We start from the raw sequence: 17371 nt of genomic DNA on the forward strand, positions 1-17371 counted from the left end.
GCTTGGGCCCTGCACCCCATGGGAGACCAGGAAAAAGCACCTGGCTCCTGGCTCCTGCCACCGGATCGGCGCAGTGCGCCAGCCGCAGCGCGCCGGCTGCGGCGGCCATTGGAGGGTGAACCAACGGCAAAGGAAGACCTTTCTCTCTGTCTCTCTCTCTCACTGTCCACTCTGCCTGTCCAAAAAAAAAAAAAAACTTAGCTAAAATCTACAAACTTTAGACACCCTGCATGTTCCTTTTTAAGATCTATTTTATTTATTTGAAAGGCAGAGTTACAAAGATAGGAGGTCTTACATGTGCTGATTCACTCCCCAATGTCAGCAATGGCCAGGTCAAAGCCAGGAGCCTGGAACTCCATCTGAGTCTCCCATATGGGTGGCAGGGGCCCAAGTCATCTTCCATTGCTTTCCCAGGTGCATTAGCAAGGAACCAGATCATAAGTGGAACAGCCAAGACTTGAACTGGCACCCATGTGGGATGCAGGGTTTGCAGGTAAGAGCTTAACCTGCTATGCCACAATGCCAGTCCTCATATTCCTTTCTTTTATAAAACATGTATTTGCTTTCATTTCAAAGTCATGAACTACTAAAAAACAAAAGCATCTAAATAATACCAAACTGTCTTTCCAAAAAGCAACATAAATATATATATACATATATATATCATTTAATAAAGTATATTTATTACAGTGTTTTTAATAAACTAGAGAAAGAAAATTATGCAGAAAACAACAGAATTAGGTAGCATGAGTTTCCAAACCTAGTTCTGAACAAACTTGATATCACTAGGTTAAAAACACCCTGTTGGAGAGGACAGTGTTGTGGTACAAGAAAAGGTTAAGCGGTTGCCTGCCATGCTGGCATCCCATATAGATGGTGCCAGTTTGGTTCAAGTCCCACTTCCAATCCAGCTCCAACGCACTTGAAAGAAGATGGCCCAAATACTTGGGCCCTGTCACCTATGTGGGAGACCCAAATAGAATTCCAGGCTTATGGGGACTAGCATTATGGCATGGGGATAAAGCCACCACCTGTGATGATAGCATCCCACATGGGCACTGGTTCCTATCCCAGTTGCTCCACTTCCAATTCAGCTCCCTGCTAATGGCCTGCGAAAAGCAGCAGAAGATGGGCCAAGTGTTTGGGCCCCTTCACCCATGTGGGAGACTTGGAAGAAGAACCTGGCTCGTGGCCTCCACCTGGCCCAGTCTGGGGGAGGGAATCAACGGATGGATGAGCTCGCTCTCTCTCCCTCTCTCTGTAACTCTTTCAAACAAATATACAAATCTTTAAAAAAAAAAATCCAGGGCCAGAGCTGTGGCATAGAGGGTAAAGCTGCCGCCTGCAGTGCTGGCATTCCATATGGGCGCTAGTTCAAGTCCTGGCTGCTCCACTTCCAATCCAGCTCTCTCCTGTGGCCTGGGAAAGCAGTAGATGGCCCAAGTCCTTGGGCCCCTGCACACGCGTGGGAGACCCGGAAGAAGCTCCTGGCTCCTGGCTTCAGATCGGAGCAGCTCCAGCTGTTGCGGCCAATTGGGAAGTAAACCAGCAGATGGAAGACCTCTCTTCCCCTCTCTCTCTCTCTCTCTCTGCCTCTCCTTCTCTCTCTGTGTAACTCCAAGTTTCAAATAAATAAATCTTAAAAAAAAAAAAAAAAAAGCCAGGCTCTTGGCTTTGGCCTGGCACAGCCCTGGCCATTGCGGCCATTTGACAAATTACCAAAGAATAGAAGATTGATCTCTCTTTCTGTCCCTCCCTGTAACTCTGCCTTCAAATAAACAAATGCATCCCATACCACACTGTCTGGTTCAAGTCCCAGTTTCTTCTTCATCTCTGATCAAGCTTCCTGTTAATACATTTCCTGGGAGGCAGCAGATGATGGTTCAAGTACTTGGATCCTGCCACTCATGTGGGAAACCCAGATTGAGTTCCAGGCTCCTGGCTTTGGCCTGACCCAGTTGTGGGGATTTGGCAAGTAAAACAATGGATGGAATATCTCTGTCTCTCTGCCTTTCTAACAGAAAGTAAAAAAGAAAACTAATTTTTAATACCCTAATTCTTCAAATTTTCTCAGATTCTGTCTGGTTCATAAAAATCAGCCAGTTTCTAATTTGAGGTATTTAGTGGAAAATATTCCTTCTCCTTCCATATTTATAAAAGAACTGGGGCAGGCATTGTGGCAGAGGGTGAAACCACCATGTCCAACACCCATATCCCATATGCCAGTGCCTAGGATCAAGTCCTGCCTCTTCTTCCAATCCAGCTTCCTGCTAATGCATTCCCTGGGAGGTAGCTGGTGATAGCTCAAGTACTTGTGGTTCTTGCCATTTACCGGGAGATCTGGATTGAAATCTCGGCTCAGTTGCAGGCATCTGTGGAGTGAACTAGCAGATATGAGCTCTGTCTCTGAAATAAACATTTGAAAATTACGTAAAAATTGGAAAGGTAAGGAAAAAGATGTATGAATTACTGTGGAGAAGGCACTTTAATACCACATTCCCATAAAGCTAATCCCCAAGAAGATGTGAATGAACAACATATAAAGCAAATGAAGCTAAGACTCACAAGGTCATCAAGCTGGTTTTAACTACATATACTAATGACTTGCAAAATCTCTCCCTTATAAACCTTTCTATTGAACTCAAAACCTACATATTCAGAAGCCTGTTGAATATTTACTCCTGGATTTCCCAGAAACCTCAAACTAATATACCAAAATCAAGTCCATCTTCCCTCAAATACAACACCTTCTTTTTATTCTTGTATTAATGACATCACCATTTACTCAGTTGTCCAAGGTAGCAATTCAAATCCCTTTAAAAAAATTTTTTTTTTAATTTATTTATTTGAAAGGCAGTTAGAGAGAGGAGAAGAAATAAGCAAGAGGTATCTTCCATCTACTGGTTAACTCCCCTATGACCATATCAGCTGGGTCTGGGCCAGGATAAAGCCAGGAGCTTCACCAGAGTCTCCCATGTGGGTACAGGGGGGCCAAGAATTTATTGCTTTCTCAGGCAAATTAGCAGGGAACTAGATTGGAAGTGGAACAGGACTTGAACTTGTGCCTACATGAACTCGACACTGCACCACAGCACCAGCCCCTCAAATCCACTTATTTAAAGAAAGATTTATTGGGCCGGCGCCACGGCTCACTAGGCTAATCCTCCACCTTGTGGCGCTGGTACACCGGGTTCTAGTTCCGGTCGGGGCGCTGGATTCTGTCCCTGTTGCCCCTCTTCCAGGCCAGCTCTCTGCTGTGGCCCGGGAGTGCAGTGGAGGATAGCCCAAGTGCTTGGGCCCTGCACCCCATGGGAGACCAGGAGAAGCATCTGGCTCCTGCCATCGGATCAGTGTGGTGCGCCAGCCGCAGCGCGCCGGCCGCGGCGGCCATTGGAGGGTGAACCAACGGCAAAGGAAGACCTTTCTCTCTGTCTCTCTCACTGTCCACTCTGCCTGTCAAAAAAAAATAATAATAAAAAAATAAAGATTTATTTATTTATTTGAAAGGCAGAGTTACAGGGGAAGGGAGGTAGGAAGGGTGGGAGGTCGTCCATCCACTGGTACACTCCCAAAATGGCCCACAAATGCCAAGACTGGGCTTAGTCCAAAATCTGGAGCTGGGATTCTATCTGGGTCTCCCACATGGTGGGAGGAACCCAGAGACTTAGGTCCTCCTCCACTGCTTCCCCAGGTGCATTACCAGGGAGCTGGATTGGAAGCAGCGCAGCTAGGACTCAACCCAGAGCTCATATGGGATTACTGGAGTCACAGGCAGCAGCTTAATCACTGTGCCACAACATTGACCTCAAATCCATTTCTTCTTTTTCTTAAAGATTTATTTTATTTATTTGAAAGGCACAGTTACAGGGAGAGGAGAAGAGATAGCGAGATTTTCCATCCCCTGGTTCACTCCCCAAATGGCCACAATGGCCATATCTGAGCTGGTCTCAGCCAGGAGCCAGGAGCTTTCTTCAGGTCTCCCATGTGGGTGGCAGGACCCAAGCACTTGGGCCATTTTCCGCTGCTTTCCCAGGTGCTTTAGCAGGGAAATGGATCAGAAGTGGAGCAGCCGGGACTTAAATTGGTGCCCATATGGGATGCCTGCACTGCAGGCAGTGGCTTAACACATTACACCAAAACACTGGCCCCTCAATTCCATATCTGATAATTCCTTTTTCCTTACTTATCCTTCAATATAAAGTCAATGAAAGCACAACTCCACCATTACCACCCTGAGATCCTCAATATCTTTCAAGTGATTATCACACAACTTCCTAACTAACTAGTCTCTGACGCCAATTTCAGTTTTTTAAATCTTTCACACTGTCAGTTATTTTCATTTCTTTTCTTTTTTTTAAGATTTATTTACTTGTAAGTCAGAGTTACAGAGAGAGAGGAGAGACAGAGAGAGCGAGAGGGAGAGAGGTGTCTCCCATCTGCTAGTTTATTCCCCAGTTGGCCCCAATGGCTGGAGCTGCACCGATCCAAAGCCAGGAGCCAGGAGCTACCTCCTGGTCTTCCCATGCAGGTGCAGGGGCCCAAGGACTTGAGCCATCTTCTACTGTTTTTCCAGGCCACAGAAGCTAGGAGCCAGGAGCTTCTTCTGGGTGTCCAACAAGGGGTACAGGGGCCCAAGGATTTGGACCAACTTCTACTGCTTTCCCAGGCTATAGCAGAGAGCTGGATCAGAGCAGCTGGGACTAGAACCGGCACCAATATGGGATGCCGAGGTTTCAGGCCAGGGCTTTAACCTGCTGTGCCACAGCACTGGCCCCCAAACATGCTACTTGTGACACCAGCATCCCAGTATCAGAGCCAGCTGGACTGAACCCAGGCTGCTCTGCTTCTGATCCAGCTTGCTGCTGGTGCACGTGAAGCCTGGAACTCTATCTGGCTCTCCCACTTAGGTTACAGGAGCACAACCTGTTAGGCCATCTACTGCTGCTTTCCCAGGCACATTAACAGGGAGCTGAAATGGAAGTGAAGCAGCTGAGATTTGAACCAGCACTCATACAGGGAGCTGACATTAACCTACTGTGCCACAACACCAGTCCCTATTCCTAATTTTTCATGTTTTTCCCTACTAGCTTTAGTCAATTCCCAGAAAACTTGTAAGTAAATCTTTAACCACTTCTTAAATGACCCATATTTTCCTATTAAATAGTATAATCCAATACTGCACCAAACCACCATTTCATTACTTAGCTATTAAATTGGATTACTTATTTCCCTCCTTTTATTAAATATATCTCTAATAAAGCAAATTCAGAATTTTTCCTGTCAAATTGGATTCCTCTTCATTCTAAGTCATGGAGCTCTCAGAAGGATAAAATCAAGACCTTGAGAGGCAGTGGAAAGACAGAAATAGATATTAAACACTTCCCTAAGAAAATACTCACTTCTCACCAGGAGTACAGTGACTTCACACATATTTCCCCTCTGGTCAGCTGAGAGGCTGCAGGCCTTCTCGTGGCCACTCTACTTCTCACACTCAACTCTGACTTCTCAAATTTGTTATATTAGAATCATCTTTTTCGTTTTATTTTAAAGGCAGAAAGACAGAACCACCTGCTGGTTCAGTCCCCAAATGCCCTCAACAGCCAGGGATGGGAGAGGCTGAAGCCAGGAGCCCAGAACTCAATCTAGGTCTCCTATATAGGTAGCATATCAGCTACCACGATGGTAGACCATCATCTGCTGCCTCCCAGGATGTACGTTAGCAGGAAGCTGGTTCAGAAGTATAGTAGCTCCCTCTGTCTCCCTCTCTCTGTAACGCTGCCTTTCAAATAAATAAAAAAAATCTAAAGGGTGGGGGGCACTGTGGCATAATGGGTTAAACCATGGCCTGCAATGCTGGCATCTCATATGGGTACCGGTTTGAGTCCTGGCTGTTCTACTTCCAATCCAGCTCCCGGTTAATGCACCTGGAAAAGCAGCAGAAAATGGATGAAGTGCTTGGGCCTCTGCATCCACGTGGGAGATCCATAAGAAGCTCCTGGCTTCAGCTTGGTCCAGCCCTGGCCATTGGAGCCACTTGGGGAGTGAACCAGCAGATGGAAGATCTGTCTCTGTCACTCCCTCTCTCACTCTGTAATTCTGCCTTAAAAATTAAAAAAAAAAAAAAAAAAAAAAAAAAAAAAGTGGAATAGCTGGGATTTGACTAGGTACTCTGATATAAAACACAGGCCTCCCAAGTAGCAACTTTACTGCTATGCCATGCACCTGCCCCAGAATTATTTCTTTAAATTGCTATAATATTTTAGGAGTTTCAAATCTGTTAGGCTTATGTTTCCTCTGAAAACCTTCCAAGCTCCCTCCCTGCCCTGGTCTGCTGCATTATAAAATATTACTCTGCCAAAGTCTTAGCTCATTTTCCCCCTTGCTTGTCCTGATACAGTGGTATATATCAATAATGCCTTGGAGCCAGTGCTGTGGTACAGCGGGTAAAGCTGCCGCCTGCAGTGCTGGCATCCCATATGGGCACCAGTTCAAGTCCTGGCTGCTCCACTTCCAATCTAGCTCTCTGCTATGGCCTGGGAAAGCAGTAGAAAATGGCCCAAGTCCTTGGGCCCCTGCACCCACATGGGAGACCTGAAAGAAACTCCTGGCTCCTGCCTTTGGATTGGCATAGCTCCAGCTGTGGCCAGCTGGGGAGTGAAACAACAGATGGAAGACCTCTCACCCCCACCTCTGCCTTTCAAATAAATAAATCTTAAAAAAAAATAATAATGCCTTTTCCTCTTCCATTTTCAGCATTACTGTCTACTAGGAATGTCCTAAATTCCTTGTGCACAAGGGCCTATCCTGGAGGCCCAATATAGGATGCCGAAAGATAACAGCTGCATCCAACTTTTCATGAATTTTTTTTTTTTTTTTTTTTTTTTTTTTGACAGGCAGAGTGGACAGTGAGAGAGAGAGACAGAGAGAAAGGTCTTCCTTTGCCGTTGGTTCACCCTCCAATGGCTGCCGCGGCCAGCGCGCTGCGGCCGGCGCACCGCGCTGATCCGATGGCAGGAGCCAGGAGCCAGGTGCTTTTCCTGGTCTCCCATGGGGTGCAGGGCCCAAGCACCTGGGCCATCCTCCACTGCACTCCCGGGCCACAGCAGAGGGCTGGCCTGGAAGAGGGGCAACCGGGACAGAATCCGGCGCCCTGACCGGGACTAGAACCCGGTGTGCCGGCGCCGCTAGGCGGAGGATTAGCCTAGTGAGCCGCGGCGCCGGCCCATGAATTATTATAACAAACTGTACCTCCTCTAGGTCATTTACTCTACTTCACCAATTCTAAGACTTTTTTTCCCCGCATTTTTAAAATCTCTGAAAAGATACTTCTTATAACTGATAGCATGTCAGTCTGATTAGCAACATTCCTTACAATCACTGAAACGCCAGACTGGATGAAATCAATGCATTACATTCTACAGTGATTACTTTGCATATTTGTTTCTTTCACTAGGCTGTGAACTGCCACAGGGCAGGGGCTATGTCATAATCATCTTTGACTAGCAAAGATTCAGACACGAAAAGAGTATATAAAAGGCACGCATCTGGCATAGTGGTTAAGATGCTACATGGGATGGCCAAATCCCACAATGAAGTGCCTTCATTTGGGTCCAGATCCACTTTTGACCTAGCTTCTTACACATACCCTGGGAGACAACAGATGATGGCTCAAGTATTTGGGTCCCTGCCACTGACATAGGAGACCTGGACTGAGTCCTAGTCACTGGCTTCAGACTGGCCCACCCTCAGCCATTGCAGGGATTTGGGGAATTAACCAGCAGATAGATCTGTCTCTGTCTGCCTTTCAGATACATAAGCTTAAAAAATGTTTTAAGAACGTGTAGTCAGCAAACACTAGGAACAATTACTATTTATTTAGCATTTACCAAATATGAGGCACCATTCTAAACATTGCTCATGTATTAATCTCACTGAACTCTAAAAACAACCCCATGAAGTACCATTTTTTTTAAAGATTTATTTATTTATTTGAAAAGCAGAGTTACGGGGGGGGGGGGGTACAGAGGCTGAGAGAGAGAGAGAGAGAGAGAGAAAAGAGAGAGAAAGAACGAACTTCCATCCGCTGGTTCAATCCTCAAATGACTACAATGGCCAGGTCAAATCCAGGAACTTCATCTGGGTCTCTGACATGGGTACAGGGTCCAAGCACTTGGGCCTTTTTCTGCTGCTTTCCCAGATGCATTAACAGGGAGCTGGATCAAAAGTGGTAAAGCCAGGACTCAAACAGGTGCCCATATGGGATATGGGTAGGCCACAGCTTTACCCATCATGCCACAGCACTGGTACCCCCCCTTATTTTCTTTATAGATGAAAAACCTAAGGAATGGACATTTTAGATGAGCATATTCAAAGATATATAATAAAGCTGCAGAAGATCTGAACCCATGTTTACTGATGATGATTCCTGATCATTGGTTATCATTTTTCTTTTTTTTTTTTTTTTTTTTTAACTTTTATTTAATGAATATACGTTTCCAAAGTACGAATAATGGATTACTATGGCTTCCCCCCCATACCGTCCCTCCCACCCACAACCCTCCCCTGGTTATCATTTTTCAGCAAATATTTAATGAGCAATCACTAAGGGTAACTAACTGTACTAAACTAGCAAACCCTAATCATAAGAAAACTATGTGAACCATAGATCTAGTCTTTAAAAAAAAAAAAAAAAAGATTTTATTTATTTGAAAGGCAGATTACAAGAGAAAGGAAGAGACAGAGATCTTCCATTCACTGGTTCACTCTCCCCAAATGGTCATGATGGTCAGGGCTAAGACAGGCCAATGGCAGGAGCCAGGAACTCCATCCCGATCTCCTACATGGACTGCAGGTGGCCAAGTACTCAGGCCACCTTCAACTGCTGTTCAAGGAACATTAGCAGGAAGCTGTATTGGAGGTAAAGCACACATATGGGAAGCGGAAATAGCAGGCAGCAGCTGAACTTGCTGTGCCACGGCAGGTGTTGTGGTTTTAGCAGGTCAAGCCTCCACTTGCAATGCTAGTATCCCATATGGGCGCCAGTTTGAGACCTGGCTGCTCCATTTCTGATCCAGCTCCCTGCTAATGCTCCTGGGAAAGCAACAGAATACAGCCCAAGTGTTTGGGCCGCTGCACCCACATGGGAGACTTGAAAGAAGTTCTGAGCTTCTTGCTTTGGGTTGGCCCAGCCCCAGCTATTCTGGCCATTTGAGAGTGAACCAGTTGGGGTCGGCGCTGTGGCATAGCGGGTACAGCCACCGCTTGAGGTGCCAGCATCCCATATGGGTGCCGGTTCAAGTCCCAGCTGCTCCACTTCCGATCCAGCTCTCTGCTATGGCCTAGGAAAGCAGAAGATGGGCCAAGTCCTTGAGCTCCTGCACCCACGTGGCAAGACCCGGAGGAGGTTCCTGGCTCCTGGCTCCAGGCCTTGGATCGGCACAGCTCCAGCCATTGCAGCCAATTGGGGAGTGAACCAGCAGATGGAAGACCTTTATCTTTCTCTCTGCCTCTCCTTCTCTCTCTGTGTAATTTTTTCAAATAAATAAATAAATCTTAAAAAAAGAGTGAATCAGTAGATGGAAGATCTCTGTCTCTCCTCCTTTCTTTGTAACTCTGCCTTTCAAATAAAAATTTTTAAAAATCTATAAAAAAGGCCGGCGCCCTGGCTCAATAGGCTAATCCTCCGCCTTGCGGCGCCAGCACACCGGGTTCTAGTCTCGGTCGGGGCGCCGGATTCTGTCCCGGTTGCCCCTCTTCCAGGCCAGCTCTCTGCTGTGGCCCGGGAGTGCAGTGGAGGATGGCCCAAGTCCTTGGGCCCTGCACCCCATGGGAGACCAGGAGAAGCACCTGGCTCCTGGCTTTGGATCAGCGTGGTACGCCGGCCGCAGCGCGCCGGCCGCAGCGGCCATTGGAGGGTGAACCAACGGCAAAAGGAAGACCTTTCTCTCTCTCTCTCACTGTCCACTCTGCCTGTCAAAACAAAACAAAACAAAACAAATCTATAAAAAAAATGAACATGTACACCACAATGCTGGTCCCAATAGATCCACAGATCCACTTTTTTTTTAAGATTTATTTATTTGAAGGCTAATCCTCCGCCTGCGGTGCTGGCACCCCGGGTTCTAGTCCCGGTCAGGGCACCGGATTCTGTCCCGGTTGCTCCTCTTCCAGTCTAGCTCTCTGCTGTGACCCAGGAGTGCAATGGAGGATGGCCCAAGCCCTTGGGCCCTGCACCCGCATGGGAGACCAGGAAAAGAACCTGGCTCCTGGCTTCGGATCCATGCGGTGCACCAGCCACAGCGGCCATTGTGGGGTGAACCAACGGAAAAGGAAGATCTTTCTCTCTCTCACTGTCCACTCTATCAAAAAAAAATATATATATATATTTATTTGAAAGACAAAGATAGAGAGGGAGGAGAGATATCTTCCATCAGCTGGTTCACTTCCCAAATCGTTGCAATGGCCAGGAATGGGCCAAGCCTAAGCCAAGAACTTCTTCCAGGTCTCCCATGTGGATGCAGGGATCCAAGCACCTGGGCCATCTTTCACTACTTTCCAGGCACATTAGTAGGGAGATGGATTAGCAATGGGACAGGAACTGGTGTCAATAGGGGATGCTGGCACTGCAGGCTGAGGCTTAACCTTTTACATCATAGCATTGGCCCCAACCCATTCATTTTTTTTTTTTAATGAGAATCTTTGTACTTTTTTTAAGATTTATTTATTTATAAGTCAGAGTTACAGAACAAAAAGGAAAGACAGAGATTTTTCATCTGCTGGTTCATTTCCAAATGGCCAAAACAGCTGGGGCTGGGCCAGGCCAAAGCCAGGAGTCAGGAGCTTCTTCCAGTATCCCACATGGGTACAGGGGACCAAGCACCTGGGCCATTCTCCATCGTTTTCCCAGGCACGTTAGTAGGGAGCTGGATTGGAAGCGGAGCAGCCAGGACTTGAACCACCACCCATATGCGATGCCAACGCTGCTGATGGCTTTTTTTTTTTTTTTTTTTTTTTTTTTTTTTGACAGGCAGAGTGGACAGTGAGAGAGATAGAGACAGAGAGAAAGGTCTTCCTTTACCGTTGGTTCACCCTCCAATGGCCGCCACGCTGCAGCCGGCGCACCACACTGATCCGATGGCAGGAGCCAGGTGCTTCTCCTGGTCTCCCATGGGGTGCAGGGCCCAAGCACTTGGGCCATCCTCCACTGCACTCCCTGGCCATAGCAGAGAGCTGGTCTGGAAGAGGGGCAACCGGGACAGAATCCGGCGCCCCGACCGGGACTAGAACCCGGTGTGCCGGCGCCGCAAGGCGGAGGATTAGCCTATTGAGCCACGGCGTCAGCTTTGCTGATGGCTTCTTAACCTGCTGCATCACAACACCAGTACCTAGATCCACTCTTGAATCATTTACCCTCCAATCATCAGGAGTAACCTACAGTTTCACTGAGTTAAATCTATTCTATGGCCAGCGCCGCGGCTCACTTGGCTAATCCTCCGCCTGCGGTGCTGGCACCCCAGGTTCTAGACCCGGTTGGGGTGCTGGATTCTGTTCCAGTTGCTCCTCTTCCAGTCCAAATCTCTGCTGTGGCCCAGGAAGGCAGTGGAGGATGGCCCAAGTCCTTGGGCCCCTGCACCCGCTTGGGAGACCAGGAGGAAGCACCTGGCTCCTGGCTTCGGATTGGCGTAGCTCCGGCCGTGGCGGCCATTTCGGGGGTGAACCAACGGAAGGAAGACCTTTCTCTCTGTCTCTCTCTCACTTTCTAACGCTGTCTGTCAAATAAATTAAAAAAAAAAAAAAAAGAAACAAAGATTATTTTTACACCAATATTCTAGTAAAAAATAGGATTAAAAACACCAAAATTTTGTTTTTAAATGGAACATTTTTAAAAAGCTTTCCCTGAGCAATGAGATGCATTAAGAACTTTGATTCATTTTTGAGTTAATAAACCTTATTCCTTTTATTTTAGCCCTTGTTAGGTCAGAGTATCACTGGAAGACTTTATATCCCCTAGCTCATTCCCACTTCGGACAGACAGCTCACACAAAGGCAATCATTCAATGCACTCACCACCCCTTTCCCTCTCCCAGGTTAAGTCCTCATCTGCTAACTGTCATCTACTATATAAAAATCACCATAAATAGCATAGAAAATAGGAGAAAAGGACAGGAAATTCTCATCACAGCTGAACAAACATCTATTACTTTAACATAACATAACACGAGTGGTATTTATGAGCTTGCCTGAACTTCTAGAAATTTCCAATAGAGAGAAAATGTACTACCAACATTAAAAGTACTAAGCAGGGGCCGGCACTGTGGTGCAGCAGATTAACACCCTGACCTGCAGTGCTGGCATCCATATGGGCACTGGTTTGAGACCCAGCTGCTCCACTTCCGATCCAACTCTCTGTTATGGCCTGGGAAATCAGTAGGGGATGGCTCAAGTGCTTGGGCTCTTACACCTGCATGGGAAACCTGGAAGAGGATCCTGGTTCCTGGCTTTGGATTAGCTCTGCTCTGGCCATTGCAGCCATTTGGGGAGTGAACCAGCAGATGGAAGACCTCTCTCTCTCTCTCTGACTCTACCTCTCTCTGTAACTCTTTCAAATAAATAAAAAATAAATCTTCAAAACAAAACAAAAAAATAAATTTGTATACTGTAATGATTTAATACAACAGTAACAAATGTTCTCCTCTAAATAATCAGTGTTACAAACAGGGAATTTATTAAGGTTGCCGTGAAACTAGAACTCAAAAGTTTAAAATCATACATTACTGTGCACTTTGAGGAAAGAGAGGTTAAACATGTTTTACAGACAGAAAAAGTAATGACAACTAGGGGTCATGTCTTCCATTCCTATAAAATAATTCACTTCCCTTATCTGTGTATCTTCAAAGAGCTAGTGCAGCCACTGCCTACCTTTAGTCAACTAAAGACGAACCACTCACTAACTTCCAAAAGCGTCACCGTTTCAAGCTCCCAGTTCTCAGAGCCAGCAAAGCTGAAGCATCTGTTTCTTTCTGTCCTTTCGAAAGGAGTTCGCACCTCTCTCAAAAGCTGCAGCTACAAAGCCACGTTCTCTCTCTGGAAGCACAGAGTTTAACTCTGTCCAATGCTTTGTGTACCCTAAAAAACAACAACAACAAAGGCTCAGGAGTGTCCCTCCAGCCTCTCAGAAAAGAACCAGCCACCCCTTGGGCTCTTGAACAGCTGCTCTGTCTTTTTCTGTGAGACACTCTGCCCAGGAGGTTCCAGAGACAGACAGGGTAACAAAAAAAGTTGAAAAGCTGCTGTACGCTCATCTGACCTCCAGAATAGAGACAGGGCCCTGGGGCAACTCAGAGACTTCTTTGCAAAAGCAATACTTTTTACAATTTAAAAATAACAAATTGCATTCGTACACCCCTCACTGGGCAGCCCTCCCAGCTTGTCTCAAAGTAGTTTCCTCAACTCATAATAAAACACATTAGTGCCAACTGTGCTACAAGAGAACCTGAGTGAGCTATGTTCAGAAAACATTTAACAGACCGGCCCTCCATTCTCCATTTCCTTCCTCTTGGATGAGCAGCTACATGCCATTCCTTTTTTTTTTTTCCCCACAAATATAAAACAGTATTTTTCCTACAGAATCTGATGGCTAATTTGTCAAATCACTGAAGAAACTTATGCAGGTTTTACAAACAATAAGGCTGGGCCTGGACAGAGAAATCAGTCATTGCATTAACAACAGTCAAGAGTAAAATCCAGAGGCCACCTTTGTGGCTTAGCGGGTAAAGCCTTCGCCTGCCACGCCAGCATCCCAAATGGGTGCACTTGTAGGAGTCCCAGCTGCTCCACTTCCCATTCAGCTCCCTGCTAATGCGCCTGGGAAAGCCAAAAGAGGATGGCTCAAGTGTTTGGCCCCCTGTACCCACGTGGGAGGCCCCGAAGAAGCTCCTGGTTTAGGCATGGTCCTCTTTCCCCTAGACTGTTGCAGCCATTTGGAGAGTGAACCAATGGATGGAAGATCTCCTTTTCTCTTCCTCTATAACTTTACTTTTCAAATAAATACAATAAACCTTTAAAAAAAAGAGTAAAATCCAGGAATAATCTTGGTGATATATTAGCATCAGCACTAAATCATCAACAGTCTCAATCACAAGCATACTGACTGCCAATAGCTGGTTTGAAGCACATCTTCCAAAGGTGCAGAAAGGCTAAGTGGGGCCTGCCCAAGGTTATCTATCAGCTTTATCAGCACTGGACTTGGTTTCGAACCTGTCTGACTGCAAGCCCCTAGCTCTTTGCCCAGACTGCTCCGGGCTTCAAACACAGGGCTCCTGAGTTCGATCCTTTGCCCAGAGTAGCCCAGCTAACTCCGGGCGACCGGCCCTTCCCTGCCTGGTTCAGAGCTGGATTCTTCAGCTGCAGCTGGGCTTTCATCCTCCTCCACCACCACCACCACCCCCCGCGACCATTCTCTGAAAGAAGCGGAAAGGGAGAGGCGACCGAAAGCTCCTGGGGGAAGGGATGATGACAAACGAGGGAGCTCAAGACACTGGCCCTGCCGTGACTTGCTTTCACTCCACAGCGCGCAACTCCTTCCCTCCACAAGGGACCCAGCTCCGGAGCCTCCGATATGGCCACCCGTGCCCCAAATTCCCACCTCAAACTGTCCCTCCCCCACACCCCTCAGTCCCCGACAGGCAGAGTTCATTCCCCCACATCGTGGTATCCTTCCGCCAGACAACCCTCCTTCCCCGCTGTCGCCTACTCCCTTCCATCACACTCACTGTCGGTGACTGGGCCCGGCCCTCATGGCTGCTCCGTTGCCGCCCGCCGCCACCACCGCAGCTCCACGCCCCGGCCCCTCTCAGTCACCGCAGCCGCCGTCGGGACTCGCCGGGAGCTGCTCCTGCGCCTGCGCAGCCTCGAGCGTCGGGGCCCTCTTGGGCCGCCCGCGCCTGCGCACCTCGCGCAGGGAGCGTCTTCCTCAGTGCCTGATGGCCTGGATCTCTGAGTCAGGTGGACATGGCCGCTGGCAATGAATACTCATTAGGCCTAGGGAATTTGACCTCTGCCTAGGGGTTTGAGGCTTCTGAGTGCCTTTCCTAGGTTACTAAATTCTTGGGCCGTACTTGCTGTAAGAGACCACAGATTTAATGGTGTTTCCAACATTCTGGATCCTGCTTGCCTTTAAGGCGTGAATTCAGGTGCTCCAAGGCGACCACTGATAATAAATTTGAGTTTCTTTCAAGAAGACCATCGCGTCTAGAATGCATTAAGAGTATTTATGTAATTGGGAACTTTGACATTCCAGAAAACACTACTGGTCAGGAGGTGCTGGGAAGCCCTAGGGACTTTGTTAAGGTGGTGACTTCACCTTGAATGCACAGGGACACTGCTAAGTTGAGGACATATTTTTCATGTTCGTGCTGTTTATTGGATGGAAATGTCCTAGAAATCCTATATGGCCCGTCAAGGAATTTGCAGCAGAGTAGTCCCCCTATAGCTCCAGCTCTCACTATGGAGGCTGGCCATTTGTAAACTGGCTGTGAAAATCAGATCTTTAGCCCAGTGAGACCAAACTTGCAGCCCCAAAACCACGGTGCTGCTATGGTATAACAAGGTACCAAGCTCGATCAAGTCCTGGTATTTCAACATTACAGACTTGAAAGGAGCTGGCAATGCAATGCACTGCCACCAAAGGGAAAAGCAGGTACAAGATTAAGGATACCACTGACATCATTTTCATGTTATCTCCAGGCTTGGCCTCCCATCTACCAAGTTTGGACAGAAAGGAATAGGGGAGGGAAGGAGGAGAGAAGCTATTTTCTTTCAGAGAAAGATGTTAAGGAGTGGGCACTTGGCACAGCACTTGAGAGATTACTTGGAACATTTGCATTCTATATCAGAGCGCCTGGTTGGAATCCCAGCTCAGCTTACTGCTAACGTGTACCCTGGGAGGCAGCAGATGAGGGATCCAGTACCTAGACCTGGATTGAGTGGTCTTGGATTTGGCATAAAAAAGCCCTGGCTGTTGCAAGCATTTGGGGAGTGAAGAAGCAAATGGAAGATCTTTGTCTCTCTCTGCCTTTGGAATAAGTAAATAAATTTTTGTTTTTAAAAAAAGGATGTAAGGATGTTTTATACTCTATACAAAAATGATTCCTGATTCCAGGATCTGATATGAATCTTTTAACTCCTAGACTAAGATTAATGGACATTTTCTTCATTTTGTAAAGAAGCAAAAATAACCTCTGAGTAAAGGTTGAGAATGCGAAAATGGTATTTCACAGAGACGTTAGAGATAATAGAGACTGCTCGTGACTAATATTTTTTTTGTGAAAGGAGGCAGGAAGAAATATACAGGTGCATATAATGGGGTTCTCAAGCCATTAAGAAATAAAGGGGGTCGGCGCCGTGGCTCACTTGGCTAAACCTCCACCTGCAGCGCCGGCACCCTGGGTTCTAGTCCTGGTTGGGGCGCCGGATTCTGTCCTAGTTGCTCCTCTTCCTGTCCAGCTCTCTGCTGTGGCCCGGGAAGGCAGTGGAGGATGGCCGAAGTCCTTGGGCCCTGCACCCGCATGGGAGACCAGAAGAAGCACCTGGCTCCTGGCTTCGGATCAGCACAGCGTGCCAGCCGTAGCGGCCATTTGTAGGGTGAACCAACGGAAGGAAGACCTTTCTCTCTGTCTCTCTCTCTCACTGTCTAACTCTGCCTGTCAAAAAGAAAGAAAGAAGGAAAGAAGGAAAGAAGGAAAGAAAGAAAGAAAGAAAAGGAAAGGAAAGAAAAGAAAGAGGGGCTGACATTGTAATGTAGCAAGTTAAGCCACTACCTGTGACCCAGCATCCCATATGGGTGCCAGTTCAAGGCCTTTGCTGCTCCATTTGCAATCCAGCTCCCTGTTAAAGTGCCTGGGAAGGCAATAGAGGATGCCCAAGTGCTTGGGCTCTTGCACCCATGTGAGAGATCTGGAAGAAGCTCTTGGCTCCTAGCTTTGGCCTGGCCCAGCCCTGGCCATTGTGGCCATTTCAGGAGTGAGCCAGTGGATGAAGGATCTTCCTTTCTTTGTCTCCCCTTTCTCTATAACTCTGCCTTTCAAATAAATAAATAAATAAATCTTTTGAGAAAACAAAAAAGTCACTCCCCGACACCTTCTCAGAGAAGCACGTAAGAGTCTAAGGACTCTTTCTTATCAGATATTTGTAATTTTATTTTTAAGACTTATTTATTATTTAATTGACAAGCAGAGTTAGAGACAGATTCCATCTGTAGGTTAATTCCCTAAATGGTTACAACTGCTAGAGCTGGGCCAAGTGGAAGCCAGGAGCCTGGAACTCCATCTGGGTCTCCCATGTAGGTAGCAAAAGCCCAAGGACTTGGACCATA

The 17371-nt window shown here is 47.1% G+C and overlaps 1 protein-coding gene across 2 annotated transcripts in view; it reads right to left on the reverse strand.

The window, feature by feature from the left end:
• The window catches only part of FAM222B (family with sequence similarity 222 member B), an 87095-nt gene that overhangs the window by 61861 nt on the left and 7863 nt on the right, over positions 1-17371 (reverse strand). The window contains exon 1 of one of the 2 annotated variants that reach the window (XM_002718918.5): positions 14772-15444. The exons of the other annotated variant lie outside the window; for it this stretch is intronic. The gene's annotated coding sequence lies outside the window, so the exon portion shown is untranslated. Of the gene's footprint in view, positions 1-14771; positions 15445-17371 lie in introns of those variants that run through there. 2 annotated transcript variants of the gene reach the window in all.

The sequence above is a fragment of the Oryctolagus cuniculus genome, chromosome 17, assembly GCF_964237555.1.
Source record: "Oryctolagus cuniculus chromosome 17, mOryCun1.1, whole genome shotgun sequence".
In the NCBI taxonomy this organism is placed as follows: Eukaryota; Metazoa; Chordata; class Mammalia; order Lagomorpha; family Leporidae; genus Oryctolagus; species Oryctolagus cuniculus.